This window comes from Myxine glutinosa, chromosome 13 (genome assembly GCF_964187855.1).
Source record: "Myxine glutinosa chromosome 13, kmMyxGlut1.1, whole genome shotgun sequence".
In the NCBI taxonomy this organism is placed as follows: domain Eukaryota; kingdom Metazoa; phylum Chordata; class Myxini; order Myxiniformes; family Myxinidae; genus Myxine; species Myxine glutinosa.
In genome coordinates, this window is record NC_136273.1 from 71,817,897 (window position 1) to 71,836,814 (window position 18,918).

Here is an 18,918-nt window from a genome sequence, read left to right on the forward strand (position 1 = left end):
AACTCGAGAGTGAATGCAAGGTTAAAATGACAATCAGGAACTCGACCTCTATATGCCTAGCAGATTATGATGGAGCATGCAGTACACTTTCAACAGTGGCAGAAACTACAGCACAACCCACCCATGTGTAGAGTAAATATATATATATATATATATATATATATATACAGGATGAGTCAAAATTAGCGCACGATTTCTGTTAAAATATATATATATATATATTTCTGTCAGTTGATTGTTTGTTTGCCATTTGTATTACAGTGTACAAGAAGGTAGAAATAAATGAATGACATGTTTATCTAACCATTTATTCGGGGGAAAATTATTACGGGGGAAACCCTTAGCTACATTCGTTGCCGTTTTCGGACGAACAGACTTCTTTGGAGTGGCTAGCGACCCTGTTGCTTCAAATTTCTCGAAATCAATCGTATGTTTCTTCCCTGGGGTGGGTTAATATCGAACTCCTGTGCCAAACGGCGTGCCGCCATCGTTGGTTGTTCATTACATTTGTAGTAATGTTTCACGGCTGCAATGTGTTGATTCATTGAAATGTAATTCATGGTTCAATTTGGTGCAACTTCAGTAACTTTCCAAACTCTTAGCAATAACCTGCAAAAAAAAAAAAAAAAAAAAAAATTAAGAAAATTAATAATCTGCAAGACAATTATTAACAATATGACATCCCAGAAAGAATCTGACAGCCGAAAAAACAGAAATCGGGCTCTACTTTTGACTCACTCTGTATATATATATATATATATATATATATATATATTGTTGTGGAAATGAGAAGTGTTTTTTTATTGTTGTAAAAAATATCACCCTCCTTCCTCCAGTTGTTGTGTATAAAGGTCAAAGGGCGTCCCTTAGTTAGGTCATATACAATCACGTTAGCCAATCATAGATTTCCTCCTTGTTGGTAGTTATTTCCTTATTCTGTGTATTAGGTTAAGGCTTTGTCTTCCATTAATTAATACTCCATTGCACCGAATTCAAATAGATAGATCCCCTTTTTCAAATTCCCCCAAAGCCTTTATTGCCAACTGCATTTATGACCAACTGCATTTGCCTCCATTGAGCACGCGGTCGGCTCGGAGAAGAAAGGCATGTCTCCACCTCGTCATAGAGGGGAGGAGTGAGCCAGCCCTTGCCGACCAACCCAGAACGAGGGGTTTGGCTTTGAGAGGGCGTGGGGAGAACCGTCGAGTAGGTTCGCGAAGGTTGAAGGGCGGGGGCCTATATAACCCACAGTGGGACGCTCCCCAGAGGAGATTAGTTCTGAGTTCTGCAAAGAGACGCGCAAGAGAGGAGACGATATACGTGCCACGCAAGAGGAGAGAGAGAGAGAGTCCACCACCATCAGTTTGAGTCCACCACCATCAGCTTGGAGTCCACCACCACCAGCTTTGAGACCACGCAGTTTCGACCCGCTGCGACGCGGGAGCCAGATTGCTGTGGCATCGGTGGCCGTTGAGGTCCCGCCCGACGTCCCGTGCGGGATCAAGCTCCAGCTCCGGTTCCCGTTGGACCTTCCTCTCCTTCCACCGAATCGTTCCTGCCTTCATTTCCCCATTCGTGTGAGTTTGATTGTCGTCCGTTTTGTGTGTCTCGTCCTGGGTATAATTAAGACTGTAGGTAAGCTAGCGTTGCACTGTGTCTCCTTGATTCCTTCTGTCTTTATTTTATTATCTTTCCTTCTTCCTTGGTTATTTTGGTCCTGTAAATAGTAGGAATAAATATAGTAGCATTTTCAAACCTTTTTGCCTTCATCTTCCTCTTCTTCACATCCGTGTCGTCTTTGTGATTTCTCCATTGGGCACCCGTGGCACGATTTGGCCAACGTTTATGAATCGGGTTAGTCTTGGTAATAGTTCGTGCTGCGGTTGCTAAACAACGCTCGGCAATCAATTAACATCTGCCCGTGGTACGAACGGGGCTGTGCACCGGCCTTTCCGGAGGTCGCGGTGCAGCTTCAGGGACCACGTCGGTCAATCACAAACGAGGGGACTAATCCCCCCTCGAGAAGGGATCCGAGGCCGACGTTGGGTTCCGTAACAATATATATATATATATATATATATATATATATATATATATATATATATATATATATATATATATATGTGTATATATATATATATATATATATATATATATATATATATATATATATATATATATATACATACATATATATTTGCTGTGTTATTAAACTCTCGTTGAACTTGAGGAAGGTGAGCAGCCATTAACAAATCTCTGTCCTTTTTGTATGAATTTTAGTTATGTATCAATATCATACGAATGTCTTATATGCATGCCTGCCGTTCTTGTAGACTGAGAAGAAGGCCTATTTGGCCGAAAGCTTGTCGAAAATCAAAGATCGATCATCTTGAAGCTACGTCCATAAGTTATTAAATTTCTTCCGATTATAAAAAATACATACATATATATTGTTACTGTTGCCGGAGCAGAATCTCACTCCAGGCACCAATGTGTTACGGTGCTGGGGCAGGAATCCCGCTCCTGAACACCGAATGTGTAACGGCCCGGATTTCGGGTTTACCATGACGGGGTTAACCTCCGTTCCCTCCCAAACTCACCGACCTGTAGCTGACGCGCATGAATAACTTCGTGCTTGGCAGGCTGCAAATCAGCAGCAACGAATGCCAATTGGTCCGTCACGCGATAGCTTACCTGTACCGTGTGATGATCCCAATCGGGGAACACACCGTACCCTCCGGCGGTACACCAATTTAGATGGCCGAGCATAAACCGTTGGTAACCGCCGGAGTAATGGTAATGTCATTAGTGCCGATGTTAACTTCGGTGCGGGAAATGGTGGATCAATGAAGCAAAAGACTTTCACAGACAGAGAGAAAGGAAACGTTTAACAAATGTTTTATTTACAAATATTTACAATGTAATTATTCAATAGGAAAGAAAAACAGACGAGAAGCAGGAACGTAGCGTATTCTACTCCTTATTACGATCACTACGAATAAACATCAAATGGGCCTGGAGAGCGGAAAGCTAACAACTCATTCCCTTCATTCCCATTATCATTTGATCAATTACGGCTTGGAAAGTGTTCGGGATCATCTCTAGAGCGGGGAAAGTTCCATTACTATGCTCCACCCTGATATTCGGCCCACTTCCATGGCTTTCCGCACCTACTATCCCTTCCTCCATTTCACGCACCCCCTCCAACCATCGAGAGAAGGATGTTTCCCCGCGCGCATTTTACCTCAGAAACCGATTTAAATTTAGCGACACACTGCTCGCGTCTCGCAACCCAATTGACTATATATATATATATATATATATATATATATATATATATATATATATATATATATATATATATATATATATATATATTATAGCCTCAGTCTATAAAAAAATTTACTCCAAATTCTCCACACTCTTGACACCAAATTTATTCAGAGGGTTCAAAATCCCACTCCTTTACAACAGTTGTCGTGTGATTCCCCTCGGTTAAGACCGGGAAATCACGGATAGCAATTCGAGCGTTAATTTGATGTGACGATCAATGGCGGATTTGACTATATTTGCACGGGGGAGGAGAGACAGAGGAAGAAGAAGCGGGAGATTTACCTATTGATCCCAAGCGCAGTCTTCAACCCTGCAAATTAATAAATCACACAAAAACGGCATTTATGTACAAAAATAAACACGGCTTTATTGCCAGAACCCGAGAACAAGAACGCGACGGTAAATAATATATGATCCTAATTTGGGATCCCACACACCTCACTTCGAATACAAGCACAGGGGAAGAATGAATCATATAAACTGTTGTGTTCTGTGGTGCGGCTTAGCTCTGTCTGGCAGTGTCAGGGATCATCCGGGATGGTCAGGCTCTGAGCGCAGTCGTCCGACCGCGGCTCCGGTTGGTGGGAAGAAATGCCTTGATGTGCCCCCGTTCACCAGGCCTCGATAAAACCTCTCGCGCCAAGCAAGCGAGCGGGCGTGCAACCCGCTTTCTCAGCCGTGTAATGTCCTCCCAAATTCGGCACGAAGCTGCGATGCACCCAACGTTTGGGTAAGAAAGGAGAGATGGTCGAGGTGAAGGAAGGCGTGAGGGCAAGAGGTCGGGACAGAGGAATTGTGAAGGCAAGAACGAGCGAGGTCCAGGCACCAACGTCTATCTCCACGAGCAGGGACGAGAGTGAGAAAATGTCGGTCGACTTCACTTTTTGTCAATCGTTCTTGGCCTCATCTCTCACTCTCTCTGCCAATCCCTCCCGGCCAACATTACAGGCTCAACCCTCCACCAATGGCCGCGTCACTTCTCTCTCATGCCATTAGTTTTATGGCCAATCAGCTCGTCTCTTCCTACTCTGCCAATCAGCAGCGTGCTTCTTGCTCGCCCCTCCCCCGGTCAATCACGAGTCCTTCTGGGCGTGGCTATTGCCTGCCTGAGCAAAGTTCCATCGCCATGGTGCGCAATGCGCAGCCGCTTCCTGACTGTCCTTCCTGTCAGTTCCATTGTTATTGTGGCGGAGGGGGATTAATTAATGTGTGCGCTAATGGGAATGGATTCCTAATCTACGTCTATGTGCGTTGCCATACGGGACAAATGGATGATCACAGAGGGAACGACACACCGGGGAATTAGCATAATCCCTACAATGACTTATCACAATGCCATCCTCGTATGACCACAAAGATACCCTTAATCTGAACGAACCACCTAAACAAAATTATAGTTGAGGTTCCCTATCACGACAGCCGGAGCATGATACCTACGCATTCTACCTGGATCTATATACCACTACCCCAAAATTAATAACAATATATTGTATGTATATATATATATATATATATATATATATATATATATATATATATATATATATATATATATATATATATATATATATATATATATATATATATATGTATATATATTGTTGTGGTTTTGAGAACCCACACAGGTAACATCATTAAAGGTTAAAGGTTGCACCCCATAGTTAGGCCACAAGCAACACGTAGGTCACCTTAGAACATTAGTTATTTCTTCGTATATGTGAAATAAGGCCATTTCCAATAGTTATCATCTGCGTTGTGTAAAACAAATAAGAGTAGGCCCCATTCATTTTGCAGCCTCCCTCCAACCGACTCCATTGAGCACTATCCAGTCTGCACCCCATTGCCCCTCGCAGTTTGTTACGCATTGGGCCAGCAGCGTTAGCTGCCAGTTGCTCGCTCAAACCAGCCAAATGCCACGAGGTAAGGCCTGGACAAGGGGCGGAGCGCAAGGGTGGGGGTGTGGCCACGTCAAGCGGACATCAAGGGCGGAGCCGGTAAGACCCCATCAACCAACCAGGGCTGAGGCAACATCGCCTGATGGGGTGTGGCTGGCTAGAGGTTCCAGAGGGTTCGCTGGGCGTGGCAATAAAACCCTTTGCGCGAGGCCCCCACCTCAGTTATGAGCCGGGGTCCCCTGTTGAACCGAGTTATGATGGAAGAGGCACTTGGGTTGTGAACGAGTGATGAGAAGGGAGATGCTCTTGTCAAGTTTGTGAGCTGAGTTATGAGGAGAGGAGTGTCAAAGGACCTTTGTGAGGACTTGTGTGGAAAGGCGCTTTGGTGACATCATTGGGGAAGTGGCGCATTGTACCTAGCGATACCGGGAGCGCGTATAAAGGCGCCGGTACAACTATCACGTATGCAGTATAATCGCCAGCTTACCGATCCCCCCCCCCCCCCCAGTGTAATTGTCCGATCCGCGCCACCGACACGGGACGATCTCGCCCGCCGTCTACCGTCTACCATCACCAGCTGCTTCGTGGTACGAGTCCGGGACCGGAGCGAGCTGTGGACGCCACCGGTGGACCCTCAACCCGACCATCTACAACCCCGTGTGAGTCTGAGTCTGAGCCTGAGCCTGAGTCTGAGTGCGAACAGGCCTGTGTCCAGGGATAAGCATAAGACTGTATAAGGCTGCCCTGTGTATCTGATTCTTCCTCTTCACTGTACATTTCTGCTTTTTCTTCCTCTTCTTTGTACAAAGTGTGTACTTCTCTTCCTTCCCATACAATTGTAAATAAATTACCTGTTCTTCCTGTTTTCCTCTTAATTCGACCGTCTTAATGATTTCTCCATTGGGTAAGCGTGGCACAATTAAGAACCGCTCCAATCGGGTTAGTTCCCGTTAACGGCCCGAATCACAGCTCGCTAATCGCTCGGCGTGTCCACTAACGCAGTGGTTCGGGTGGGGTTATTTCCTTGCTTCACGGCCGGTGTTAGTACTTAGGTAATACGACTAATTCGGCTTACAACCCTATTTAACACCGACCGGAAGGAACGTGATAGCCCTGGATCGCGTCGGCTAGTAAAAAGGACAAGGGGATTAATCCCCCCTTGATAAGGGGGAGGCCGACGTTGGAGATCCGCAACAATATATATATATTGTTACCGATCGCGGATTAAGATGTTAGTTACCGAGCGGTTTGGTATTTCCGCGACCGTTACAGGATCCCTGACTCACCCGATTCACCCAGAACTTTGGCCGTATCGCACCCTAGCCGCTCAATGAGGGAAAAGACAAAAGCGACGCAATGTAAAGAGGAAAACGAAGGCCAAGAAAGGTTTGAAATACTACTACATTTATTTACTATTTACACACAAGCAAAAAAGAAAGCAGTGACGTTTATTTACAAGCACATAAGACGCAGGTGACACAGGGAAGTACTAGCTTATCGTTATACAGACTTAATTAACCCCAGGACAGAACAAACAAAGACGACTCACACGGGGAATTGCAGAGTGGATTGGCTGGAAGGAGGTGCGTGGCTGGAGGGGGAGGACGGCACGGAGCTGGCTGGAGCTTGATCCTGCACGGGACGTCGGGCGGGACCTCGACGGCCGCTGATGCCTCCGATCCTGTCGTGTGCGTGGGATCACGGGTCGGATCACGGGTCGGATCACGGTCAGAGCCGACGCGCTGGTGGGGGGTCTGGCGTGACGGGTTCTCTCCTCTCTTCTTTTGTTTGGTCCAACCACTCCGTCTCCAACGCAACCCCTCAACGCAATCACTGAACGCAACCACTGAACGCAACCACTGACGACCAACTCAGCTCTTTGTGACCCTCCTTGTCTCGGCTCAAAAGTGCATCTCCGTTTCTGCTTCCAAGCTCGACTCACTGGGGGGAGCGTCGCGCTGTGGGTTATATAGGCCCCGCCCCTCAACCTTGGCGAACCTCCCCCAAAAGTTCTTCCTCCGCCCTCTCCAGCCAAACCCCTGGCTCATGGTTGGTCGAGTGGGGCTGGCTCACTCCTCCCCTCTCTGACGAGGTGGGGAAACGCCTTCCTTCCCCCAACCCTGCCTCGTGGTCAATGGCGGATGAAGGGAAAAACCGACCAAAATGCGGAAGGCGCTTCGAATTGCAATTGACGGAAAGGGGGGAATGGAAGGGAATCTATCTCTTTCACTGGTGCAATGGAGTATTTCAATTAATGGAAGACACAGCCTTACGCTAATACACATAATATGGATATAACTGTCAAAAGAAAAGATATATCGTGTCCTGCATGTATGTTTTTATGGACTAACTACGGGAACGCCCTTTGACCTTTATACAACCACAACGGAGGGAGGAGGGGTGATATTTTACAACAACCTTTTACAACAACATTTTACCACCACAACAAAATTTAAAAAAACATTCTCATATTCACAACACTGCACCCTCCTCCCCTTAGGCACGTCCCGGGCCTATTACTTTTTAGTGTGGCACGTAGGTGTAGTTCCCTCTACTTTTAACCTGACCCTGAGTGCGACAGTTTTAAAACATAAATAAATGTGTCCCGCTGCTCCATTGCACCCTACCTAACAGACTTACGCCCACAGTTAACCGAATTGCGGAATGGTCTTCAAACTACACACTGACGGTGGGAAGCATTATTTACACTGATGCTAATTTTATTTACAAAACTAACCCAGGACCTGTAATTGTTCTTTCTGGGGGGAGACAGTCTGCTCTGCATCGACGCACCATTAAAAGCACCCAAAAACGCACCAATACACACCCAAGCACCAATCGGTGCAGTCACCATAGTTCATCAGTGTTCCATAAAAATAAACCAACAACCCCAAACCCTGCAGGTGATCTCTTGCTCTTCGGCTCGCTCTGCTGGTTATTATTATTTATCTTCCAGATGTTGTCATTCTCTTTTGCTTTGCTTACTGGCGGCCTATTTGCAATAAAGTGTGCCCAATGTGTCCTTCTTATTTATTTTATTTATGGCCCACAGGGCCGACTAGTGTGGTTCACCTGTGGGGCATCGGTGCCCTGTGGCCAAGGTCCACCAGCAAGATTTCGGGCCCTTATGGCCGGTTCCAGCAGAGGGGCCATGCCCCAACCCATGGGGTCCATAAGTGGTGCTCGGCCACAGGCATGTGGTCCATAATGTGGTGCATCGATGCAGACAGCTGGTTCTGGGAATTTCGGGCGCACAATGGCCGACCCACGCACGCTCCCCTCGGCGCCCAACGGCGCACAGGTCATGTGGGAGACAAAAGAAAGACAATTGAGCGAGGGGTAAGGTCACAAGGGTACACGTCAAAAAGGCAATGCAAGGCGAAATGCGTACGGAGGGCGAAGTGAGAAAGCTCGTCCCTACCGTACGTCACCCCCCTGTTACCTAGCCCACCCTTGCCCTTACCCCATATGTACAAAACCTACACATTACCAATTCGTCACTACTGTCACGTCTTCCCCATATTTCCCCTATACCAAATTCGTCTCCACAATCCCTCTACTTCAAAATTTGCCATCACCAAATTCATCATCAATCCTCATAAGGAGGCAGAGATGGAACATCAAAGCACAATGTCACACCCACGTCATGATGCGTCCCACAATCCAAACATTTGCATCATAAAAATAATTAAACCATGGCATGGTGTGGAGTACCTGTCACCTCAGGCGAGTGGATGCAGATGGTGCGAGGAGATCCTTCATCCTAACTATCCTCTAAATGACATTAACACACTTTACACTACCCGGGGTCTTTCCCTGCCAATCCATTGGCCACTTACACTATGGGTTCTAAAAACCAAATTCCCATTGACCAAACTGTGTGCTTCTCAATTTGGGGTCTCACTCCCCCGATTCATCTCCCGGTGCCCTCGCACAATTTCTGGGCTGCGACGTGTAGCTCTCCCAGCAGGTCTACCCACCTGCACACCTCCACCACTGTAGTTGCCTCCGAGCTTACCTGCTCCTTACCCTAACCTAACTAACTGGGGACAGCCCTTCTCCTGGCTCTGTCACCCCATGGTGCCCTCTGGCACTGGGCTACCCGGGTCCGTCCTCCGGATCCTCGGGCCCCATCCACAACAACTACTACCGGCTCCCAGAGCCCACCTGCGGCCTCACCTGGCCGACATCCTTACAGTGGTGGAGTGCCCAAACCAACTACACACACTAACAGGCTACACGCCCAGCCATTTCCACAACACTAATGCACCCATCCACTTACCATTCTGCCACCCGCACCACAGATGCCAATATCCAACCACAATTTACCTGTACCCTCTACCTAACACTTACACTACCCGCCCCGGGTATCCGTGATGGGGGTCCACTCTTCCCCCATTCACACCTTCGCACCATCCACTCCACTCCACAATTTCCACCATACTCACTCCACGACCATCCATTCCAATACGCCAGATATTCCACACTACCATTCTCCATACCTGTTGTTGCACACCTGTGCAATCCTACCTGGTGCCACCTGCACCCTCCTCCTCTTCCTGGACCAGTTGGTCAACACAACACACAATCACCACTACTCCCTCATACACTGCTCCACACACCTGTTCAGTTGCACACCTGTGCAATCACACCTGTTCAATCACACCTGTTCAATCACACCTGTTCAATCCTCACACACACGGCATCATCTCAGCTAACTACTCCCCTCTGAAACTTGCGCTTCCCAGTCGTCCCTTTAAACTATTGCGCTCCCACGTCATTATAATCCACACTAATCTACCTGCGTCCCCACTACAGGTATCAGTCACTAACTAAACTTAACGTTACCTAATGTCATCTTCGCTAGATCCCTACAATTATCCAAGCCCTCCCCGGCTCGGTTGTCATAGCCACCCCATAAACTATTGCTCCTTTGCCCCACCTGTGAGGGATGGTGGATTTGCCATCCCACCACATCGGGGGTCTCTCACTACCAATTTCGCTCGTCCAAATCCAACAATTCAAAAATTTTCCATTTACTGCCAATTCTATTCACTTTTCTAAATTTCGTTTTAAATCACTATCACTATCACCATCACCCGTCTACTTATTACATCCTCTCGGTGCGCCAATTTCCTTCGAAAGCTCGGCTTCGTACAGCCGAGCCATGAACGCGGGTTCTTTTGTGCCAGCGGCTGGATACGTCCCGCATTCGTGGCAGGGATGGGGGCTTACCCGGGCCGAGATCCCACGCACCACCTCGGCGTGGAGCCATCCAATGTCCCGATCTCGACCTGCCGGCACGTCTCAATAGAAAGTGGTCGCCATGACGACCCTTCCTATCGGGCGGCCCGCTCCGTCTAGTGGAGCCCGGACGCGGCCGTTCCACGCGAGGCCCAGCGTGGATCGCGCACGGCAGTTCTTTCGAAACCGCCGTGGTTCGGATCCCCGCTGGTTCTCGCGGCACGCGAAGCCCGGCACGCACCGAGGGCCCGAGTCGGCTATAAGTCGTTCTAACCTTTAACCCGGTTATCGTCGACGCCTCACCTGGATGCTTACAAGCATACGCTACCCCTTTCGTGCTCATACATGCAGCCGTTTCCATGCTCTTGGTCGTACCTTCTCTAACACACCTCGGTACACTCATTCCGCTCACCGACTTGGTCACACACCTGACCACCGAACACCTTGGCACACATTCGTCGCTCGCACACCTCACCAACACACCTCTTCGCGCCCCTTTCTCGGTCACCTCCTTTGTGACGATCACAGGTGTGCTCTCACCCGCACACCCAACCGCGTGCTTCACGACCAACTCAAATGTGCCTTCCCACACACGCTCTACCATTCCAGGTGTGCATCCTTCCATTCCAGGTGTACATCCTCGCTCACCTGTCATAACCAACTCACGCTCCGTTTCACTCTCACTACTCTCACCTCCATTCTTGACCGCGCACTCACCCTTACTCTCGACAGCACACTCTTTCCTCATGCACCCGTCCGTTACACACCTTTCTCGCGCACACTTTTTCGTTACTTCCTCCGTAACACTCACCCCACCGCGCTTCCCTGTGCTCCCTCGCACACGCGCTTCGACCAACTCACTCTTGACGGCACACTCACTCCTCGGCGTGCACTTTTTCCTCACACACCCCATGGTCGGACATTCTCGCACACCTCTTTTTTCGCACACCTGACCTGTCACATACTTCACCAACGGCCTTTCACGAACACCCGGATCCAAACCAATCCCCAAGCCGACTGAAGCTTTCCTCACATCATATACATTGCCACTCACCTCCGTACTTCGTCTCCGCACCTCCTTTGCCACCTGCAAACTTTTTATTTGGTTAGTGAGCACCTCATCATGATTTGAACACAGACCTTGTACATATTCCATTACCTCCTCCTGGATTTCTCTCTTAGTTTCTGTCCGTCCCTTCTTAATTTCACTCACCTCTTCTTCCACTTCCTCTAGTTTTTGTTTAACCTCTTTTATTTCTCGGTGCGTCTCCTCAAGTTCGTCCTCTAGGGCTACCGTGACCGTCTCTATGTGCATCCTCACCTGCCGGTCCTTTGTCTCCATTATCTCTGTCACCTCGTCCACCCTCATTGTCAGTTCCTCCCGTACCATCTGACATTGCCTCTGTGTCGCTATTAATTCGTTTTTAATTTCTTTTTGTGTCGCCTTTAACCCTCCGAGTACTGCAGTGTTCCTTTGAACCTGCTCCACTAATTTCGTTTGTCCCTCTGTCAGCTGTTCCACCTCCTCCGTCAGATCTTCTATTCCCCCTTGTAACTTTGCCGTATTATTTCTCACCTCTTCCTCTATACGCTTTTCACCTCGCTTTACCTCCTCGCGTAGCCCTGAGACCTCCTCACTCACCCCTCGTCGTATTTCCTCCATCTGGTTCCCCATCTGTTCGATTTCCCGGGCGGATTGTTCCCCTATTTCCTGCAATTTGTCCTCCATCCTATTTTCTAACCCCATTAACCCATTTTTCACCCCCTCTAACTGATTCTCCTGGGCAGCCATTCTGTTTTCCACCCCCTTTAACCCATTCTTTACCTCTTTTATCCCGTTGTCTAACCCCTCACCGGTACCCCTCGCTTCGTCCCTCATTACCCCCAATTGCTCACTCTGAGCATCCATCCGGTTCCCCATTACCCCCATTTGGTCTCCCATTCGTTCCATAAGGGCCCTCATTTGCAACATAAAAAGGTTCGAATCCACCAGGGGCGCTGCCACGGTCGCGGCAAAATTTGGTGCCGCTTCACCCACGTGCGTGAGGACGCCACTTTGCGCGTCTGATACTCCCGCAACCACATTGCCATTTTTCTCCTCCCTTTCCTCCACATACATTTCCCCGAGGTCCTGGGTCGATTCCACCCCGTCTATCTCTCCCACCGGCATCCCGCCGCCTTGAACAGCCATGGCGCGATTTCAAAATTCGGGTTTTGTAAAACAAAACAAATTTCGGTTCTTTATAATTTTGAGCGCGTGAAGCGCGCTTCGGGTCCGAATCTCACTCCTCGACACCAATTGTTACCGATCGCGGATTAAGATGTTAGTTACCGAGCGGTTTGGTATTTCCGCGACCGTTACAGGATCCCTGACTCACCCGATTCACCCAGAACTTTGGCCGTATCGCACCCTAGCCGCTCAATGAGGGAAAAGACAAAAGCGACGCAATGTAAAGAGGAAAACGAAGGCCAAGAAAGGTTTGAAATACTACTACATTTATTTACTATTTACACACAAGCAAAAAAGAAAGCAGTGACGTTTATTTACAAGCACATAAGACGCAGGCGACACAGGGAAGTACTAGCTTATCGTTATACAGACTTAATTAACCCCAGGACAGAACAAACAAAGACGACTCACACGGGGAATTGCAGAGTGGATTGGCTGGAAGGAGGTGCGTGGCTGGAGGGGGAGGACGGCACGGAGCTGGCTGGAGCTTGATCCTGCACGGGACGTCGGGCGGGACCTCGACGGCCGCTGATGCCTCCGATCCTGTCGTGTGCGTGGGATCACGGGTCGGATCACGGGTCGGATCACGGGTCGGATCACGGTCAGAGCCGACGCGCTGGTGGGGGGTCTGGCGTGACGGGTTCTCTCCTCTCTTCTTTTGTTTGGTCCAACCACTCCGTCTCCAACGCAACCCCTCAACGCAATCACTGAACGCAACCACTGAACGCAACCACTGAACGCAACCACTGACGACCAACTCAGCTCTTTGTGACCCTCCTTGTCTCGGCTCAAAAGTGCATCTCCGTTTCTGCTTCCAAGCTCGACTCACTGGGGGGAGCGTCGCGCTGTGGGTTATATAGGCCCCGCCCCTCAACCTTGGCGAACCTCCCCCAAAAGTTCTTCCTCCGCCCTCTCCAGCCAAACCCCTGGCTCATGGTTGGTCGAGTGGGGCTGGCTCACTCCTCCCCTCTCTGACGAGGTGGGGAAACGCCTTCCTTCCCCCAACCCTGCCTCGTGGTCAATGGCGGATGAAGGGAAAAACCGACCAAAATGCAGAAGGCGCTTCGAATTGCAATTGACGGAAAGGGGGGAATGGAAGGGAATCTATCTCTTTCACTGGTGCAATGGAGTATTTCAATTAATGGAAGACACAGCCTTACGCTAATACACATAATATGGATATAACTGTCAAAAGAAAAGATATATCGTGTCCTGCATGTATGTTTTTATGGACTAACTACGGGAACGCCCTTTGACCTTTATACAACCACAACGGAGGGAGGAGGGGTGATATTTTACAACAACCTTTTACAACAACATTTTACCACCACAACAAAATTTAAAAAAACATTCTCATATTCACAACAATATATATATATATATATATATATATATATATATATATATATATATATATATATATATATATATATATATATATTGTTGCGGATATGGGATTTGCATCCATCCATATCCGCTTGTAAATATTCCCCTATTTCCTCAATACTTCCCAACTATCCCCAATCCCCCATTCCCTAGTCCCATTTTCTGTAAACAACACTCTGTAGACCCGACCTCCCCCTATTTCCCCCATTAAATGTCGTGCCCAGGTTCACCGCATCTCATGTAAGACAACTATAGGACATCTTGCTAGTTATTCTTAGTCTATGTCAGTTAAGGATTCGTTTCCATTAATTCTGACCCTTCGTTGCACCAGAATATGATTGTATGGCACCGTTAGGAAGTTTAGGACCTCCCAATACCTCCCCGCAGCTCTTCCTCACGGTTCAGAAACAACAACAACAACAACAGCAACGGCGGCGGCGTGCACAGGGAGTGCGCGTCCTCACTCCGGCTTGGTTGGTAGGGGGTGTTGGGAGGGCACGAGGCCTTCCCCACGAGCCGCCATCAAACATGTGCTCGACGGGGTTACCAAATAGGGGCTCCCTGTCAGCTCCTCGTCAAGGGCGGAGCCCGGTAACCCCCGCACCCAATGGAAGCGGCGGACCGGTCCCATCTGGGGCGGAGCCAACCAGCCGAGGGCGTGTCACTCCCCGTTGAGCATGCGCAGCCGAGGGAGTGATGACGTCAGATGCGTGCTGAGCTTGAAGCAAGAGAGACGTCCCTTCCGAGCGCTGTGACACCTCCCCGCATCTCTGGACTGGACCGTGCTTTATCCTGTCCCTGAGCCAAGGTGCACCTTGTGCTATCGACTGCCTGTCCCTTCCTGCCATCAATCCCTGTGTAAGTCAGCCTTGTTCCGTTTGTCTGTGGTCTGTCTGGGATAAGATAAGATTGTATTTAAGTGCCCATCTCTTCTGTGTCTTTTACCTCACTCTACCTTGTAATCTACCCCTTTTCTCCACCACTAATTATACCCTCCTCCGGAGGTCTTGAGAACTGTACCCCTTGCGTCGTTTCATTTATCCCAGTCGTTGTGTCCTTTCCAATCATTGATTTAGTGTAGCGCGATTTGGCCAACGTTCGGGTGGAATCGGGTGAGTTGGGGAAGAATCGGGGGAACTGTTAGGTCGCGGCAATACCACCGCTCGGTAAATAACATCTGATCCGCGATCCGTAACAATTGGTGTCGAGGAGTGAGATATGAGGCCCGAAGCGCGCTTAACGCGCTCAAAATTACAAGCAGTTGGAAATTGTTTTGTTTTTAAAGGAAAACCCGAATTTTGAAAGTCGCGCTATGGCAGATCAAGACGGCTGGGTTCCGGTAGAGGAGAGTGAGGCAGGGTCGATCCAGGACCAAATTGAGGGACAAGAGGAGAGCGAAGCAGTGAGGGCGGCAGGTTCGCAAAATGGCGTCCTCGCGCACGAGGTTTCGGGCGCACAAGATGGCGTCCTCGCGCACGTGGGTGTAGCGGCACCAAATTTTGCCGCGCCCGTGACCGTAGCAGTACCAAATTGCGCTGCGCCCGTGGTCGCGGCAGCCGAGCCAGAGATGCCAGAGTACATGCGAGTCTTTATGATTCAAATGATGGCAAAAATGGATGCTCAGGGGGAGCGATTGGAGGGCCAAATGGGGGTAATGGGGAATCGGATGGATGCTCAGAGTGAGCAAATGAGGGCTGATAGTGAGCAAATGAGGGCTGATAGTGAGCGATTGGGGGGCAAAATGGGAGAAATGGGGGAACGGTTAGAACAAAGGATGGGGTCCAATAGCGAGAAATTGAGGGATGACATGGGGGCCCAGATCGGAGGGTTAGGGCGTAGAATAGAGGGATTAGACAATAGATTAGGGGAAATACAGGAGGGGTTAACGGGGGTAGAAAACAGAATGGCCGCTCAAGAGAATCAAATGGAAGGGATGAAAAAGGGGTTAGAGGGGTTAGAAAACTGAGGGACATGAGGGACCAAGCGGAAAGGGAAGTTAAAAAAATGGGGCAGCAGATAGAGGGGGTCAGAATGGGGGTAGAAACTAAATTGGATGCTCACAGGGAGGAAATGGAGCAGATGAGGGTGGCATCTGGGCAGGAGATGCAAGTGATGGGAGAAGAGATCAGAAGAGGTGTGAGTGAGGTCGGAGGAGTGCACGAGGAGGTGAGGCACTGTAAGGAGCGCATGGAGAAGGAGGTGAGAAAGGGGACTGTAAAATTGCAAGGTGGTATAGAGGAGTTGACGCTGGGAGTAGAACAACTGACGGTGGGACAAAAGGAGTTGGGGGACCAGGTAAAGAAGAACACAGCAGTAATAGAGGGTTTTAAATCGACACAGAAGGAGATGAAAAAGGACGTAGGGGTAATTAAAAAAGAGTGTCAGACGGTACATGAGGACCTGACGAGGAAAATGAACAAGGTGGTAGAGGTGATGGAGGTTAAAGAGCGGGAGGTGCGGGAGCATATAGAAAAAAATAAGGTGGAGTTAGAGGAAGAACTTAAGGGGGCGCACGAGGAGATGAAGGAGGTGAAGCAGAAATTAGAAGAAGTGGAAGAAGGGGTGAGCGAAATTAAGAAGCGACGGAGAGAGGATAAGAAAGAGATAAAGGAGGAAGTAAAAGAATTGGTCCAAAGTCTGTGTTCGGATCGTGATGATGTGCTCATTAACCGGATGAGGGATTCGCAGGTGATGGAGGAGAAGCGAAGAGAAAGAGGACCCGGTGTAAGTGGTGACCAATATGGTCGTGCGTATGATGCGCCAGGTGATTTAATAAGCTTGGGGGTCGAGATGGACCCGGATGTTCGTGAGAGGCCAAGAGTGAGGTGTATGGCTGGTCCGGAGGGTATGGAACGAGGGTGCGAGCGAGAGGGTCCGGTGATGGGAGAGGTGCGAGGTGTGAGTGAGCAAGGTTGTGGTGGTATGGAATGGGTAGCGGGTTGCGGAAGTGTGACCCATGCATCGACACCAACAGGGGTAGTTTTTAGAGGGACAGGGGAGGCACGGGAGCCCCTTGGGGGTAATGTACTGTGGGGGCCCGGCCGGTTCGGCCCCGCGCTGACCCCGCAAGGGGCGACGCACGGGGTCCGGCAGGCGGGCAACGACTCACATACGAGGTGGTCCCACAAGGTCCCACTCGCGCCGTATGACGGTGGGTAAGGGTGGCATCCCTGCCACCCTTCCCATGAAGTGGGGCAAATGCGCTATAGTTTATGGGGTGTATGGCAGTGAAAACTAGCCCGGGTGGGTTAGGATATTGTGTGTAGGGATCTAGCGAAGATGACATTAGGTAACGTTAAGGTTTAGATAGTGACTGATACCTGTAGTGGGGACGTAGTAGCTTAGTGTTTGATAATGACGTGGGAGCGCTGAGTGTAAGGGAAGACGGAGGAGCGCGAGTTTTAGAAGGGAGTAGACAGAGTAGATGATGCAGTGTGAATGGAAGTGCTGGTGAGCAGCTTCAAATGAGGCATCGGTGAGGCAATGCTCCGAGGTGTGTGTGAGTGTACAAGTGATGAATGAGAGAGCATTGCGGATGAGTGTCATGGTGAGTAGTGAGTGTTGTGGATCAGCGCGAATGCGCTTGGGGGAGAGAAGGGTGCAGGCGGCACCAAGTATGAGAGCACAGGTGTGCAAGCACAGGTGTGTGGAATATATGGAGCGGAGAATGAGTGGTGTGGAGAGAGTTGGAGTAAGTGGTACGGAGTGGTGTGTATGGTGCGAAGGTGTGGATGGGGGAAGAGTGGACCCCCATCACGGATACCCGGGGCGGGTAGTGTAAGTGTTAGGTAGAGGGTATAGGTAAATTGTGGTTGGATATTGGCATTTGTGGTGCGGTTGCAGAATGGTATTGTGGATGGGTGCATTGGTGTGGTGAAATTGGCTGGTCGTGTGGCCTGTTAGTATGAGTGTGAATGGTTGGGCACTCCGCCACTGTTAGATGTCGGCCAGGTGAGGCCGCAGGTGGGCTCTGGGAGCCGTTAGTGTCAGTGGGTGCCTGAGGATCCCGGGTGTGGATCGGGCAGCCCGTGCCAGAGAGGGCACTGAGGGGGTGAGAGTGCGAGAGGGCCTTCCCCAGTTAGTTAGGTTAGGGTGAGGAGCAGGTGAGCTCGGTAGGCAACAACAGTGGTGGAGGTGTGCAGGTGGGCGGACCAGCTGGGAGCGTCACACGACCCAGCCACCGAAATTGTGCGGGGGCACCGAGTGTTGAATCGGGGAGTGAGACCCAACTTGATGGTGTGCACCACAGATGGTCAATGGGATTTTGGTTCTTCGAACCACATAGAGTAATGAGGGCCAATGGTTTGGCAGGAGAAAGACCCCGGGTAATGTAAAGTTGTTAAAGTCATTTAGGAAATAGTTAGGATTGATGAACCTGTCGCACCATATGCAGCCACTTACCTGAGGTGATGATGATGACTCCACACCTGTGTTTTCTTTGTTTTGTGTTGCAGGAAATGAGAATTGCTGTTTGGATTTGTGAGACGCATCACGACGTGGATAAGACATTGGGGTGATTCCATCTCTCCCTCCTTAGGAGGGACTGATGATGAATTGGTGATGGCAGATTTTGATGTTGAGTTGGAGATGGCAGATTTTGATGAGAGTTGGAAATGGCAAATTTGATTGGTTAGGAGGGAGAGAAGGCGAATTTGGTTTATGGGAGGAACGGGGAAGACAGTAGGGACGTTTGTAGATGTGTAAAGTAGATGTTTATGGGTAGTGTTGTGTTTTGTGGATACAGTAAGGGGTAAGGGAGGGGCAATGTAGATTACCTGGTGGGGGGGAGGGGCGTACGGTAGGAACGTACCTGTCTCACCTGGTTCCCAT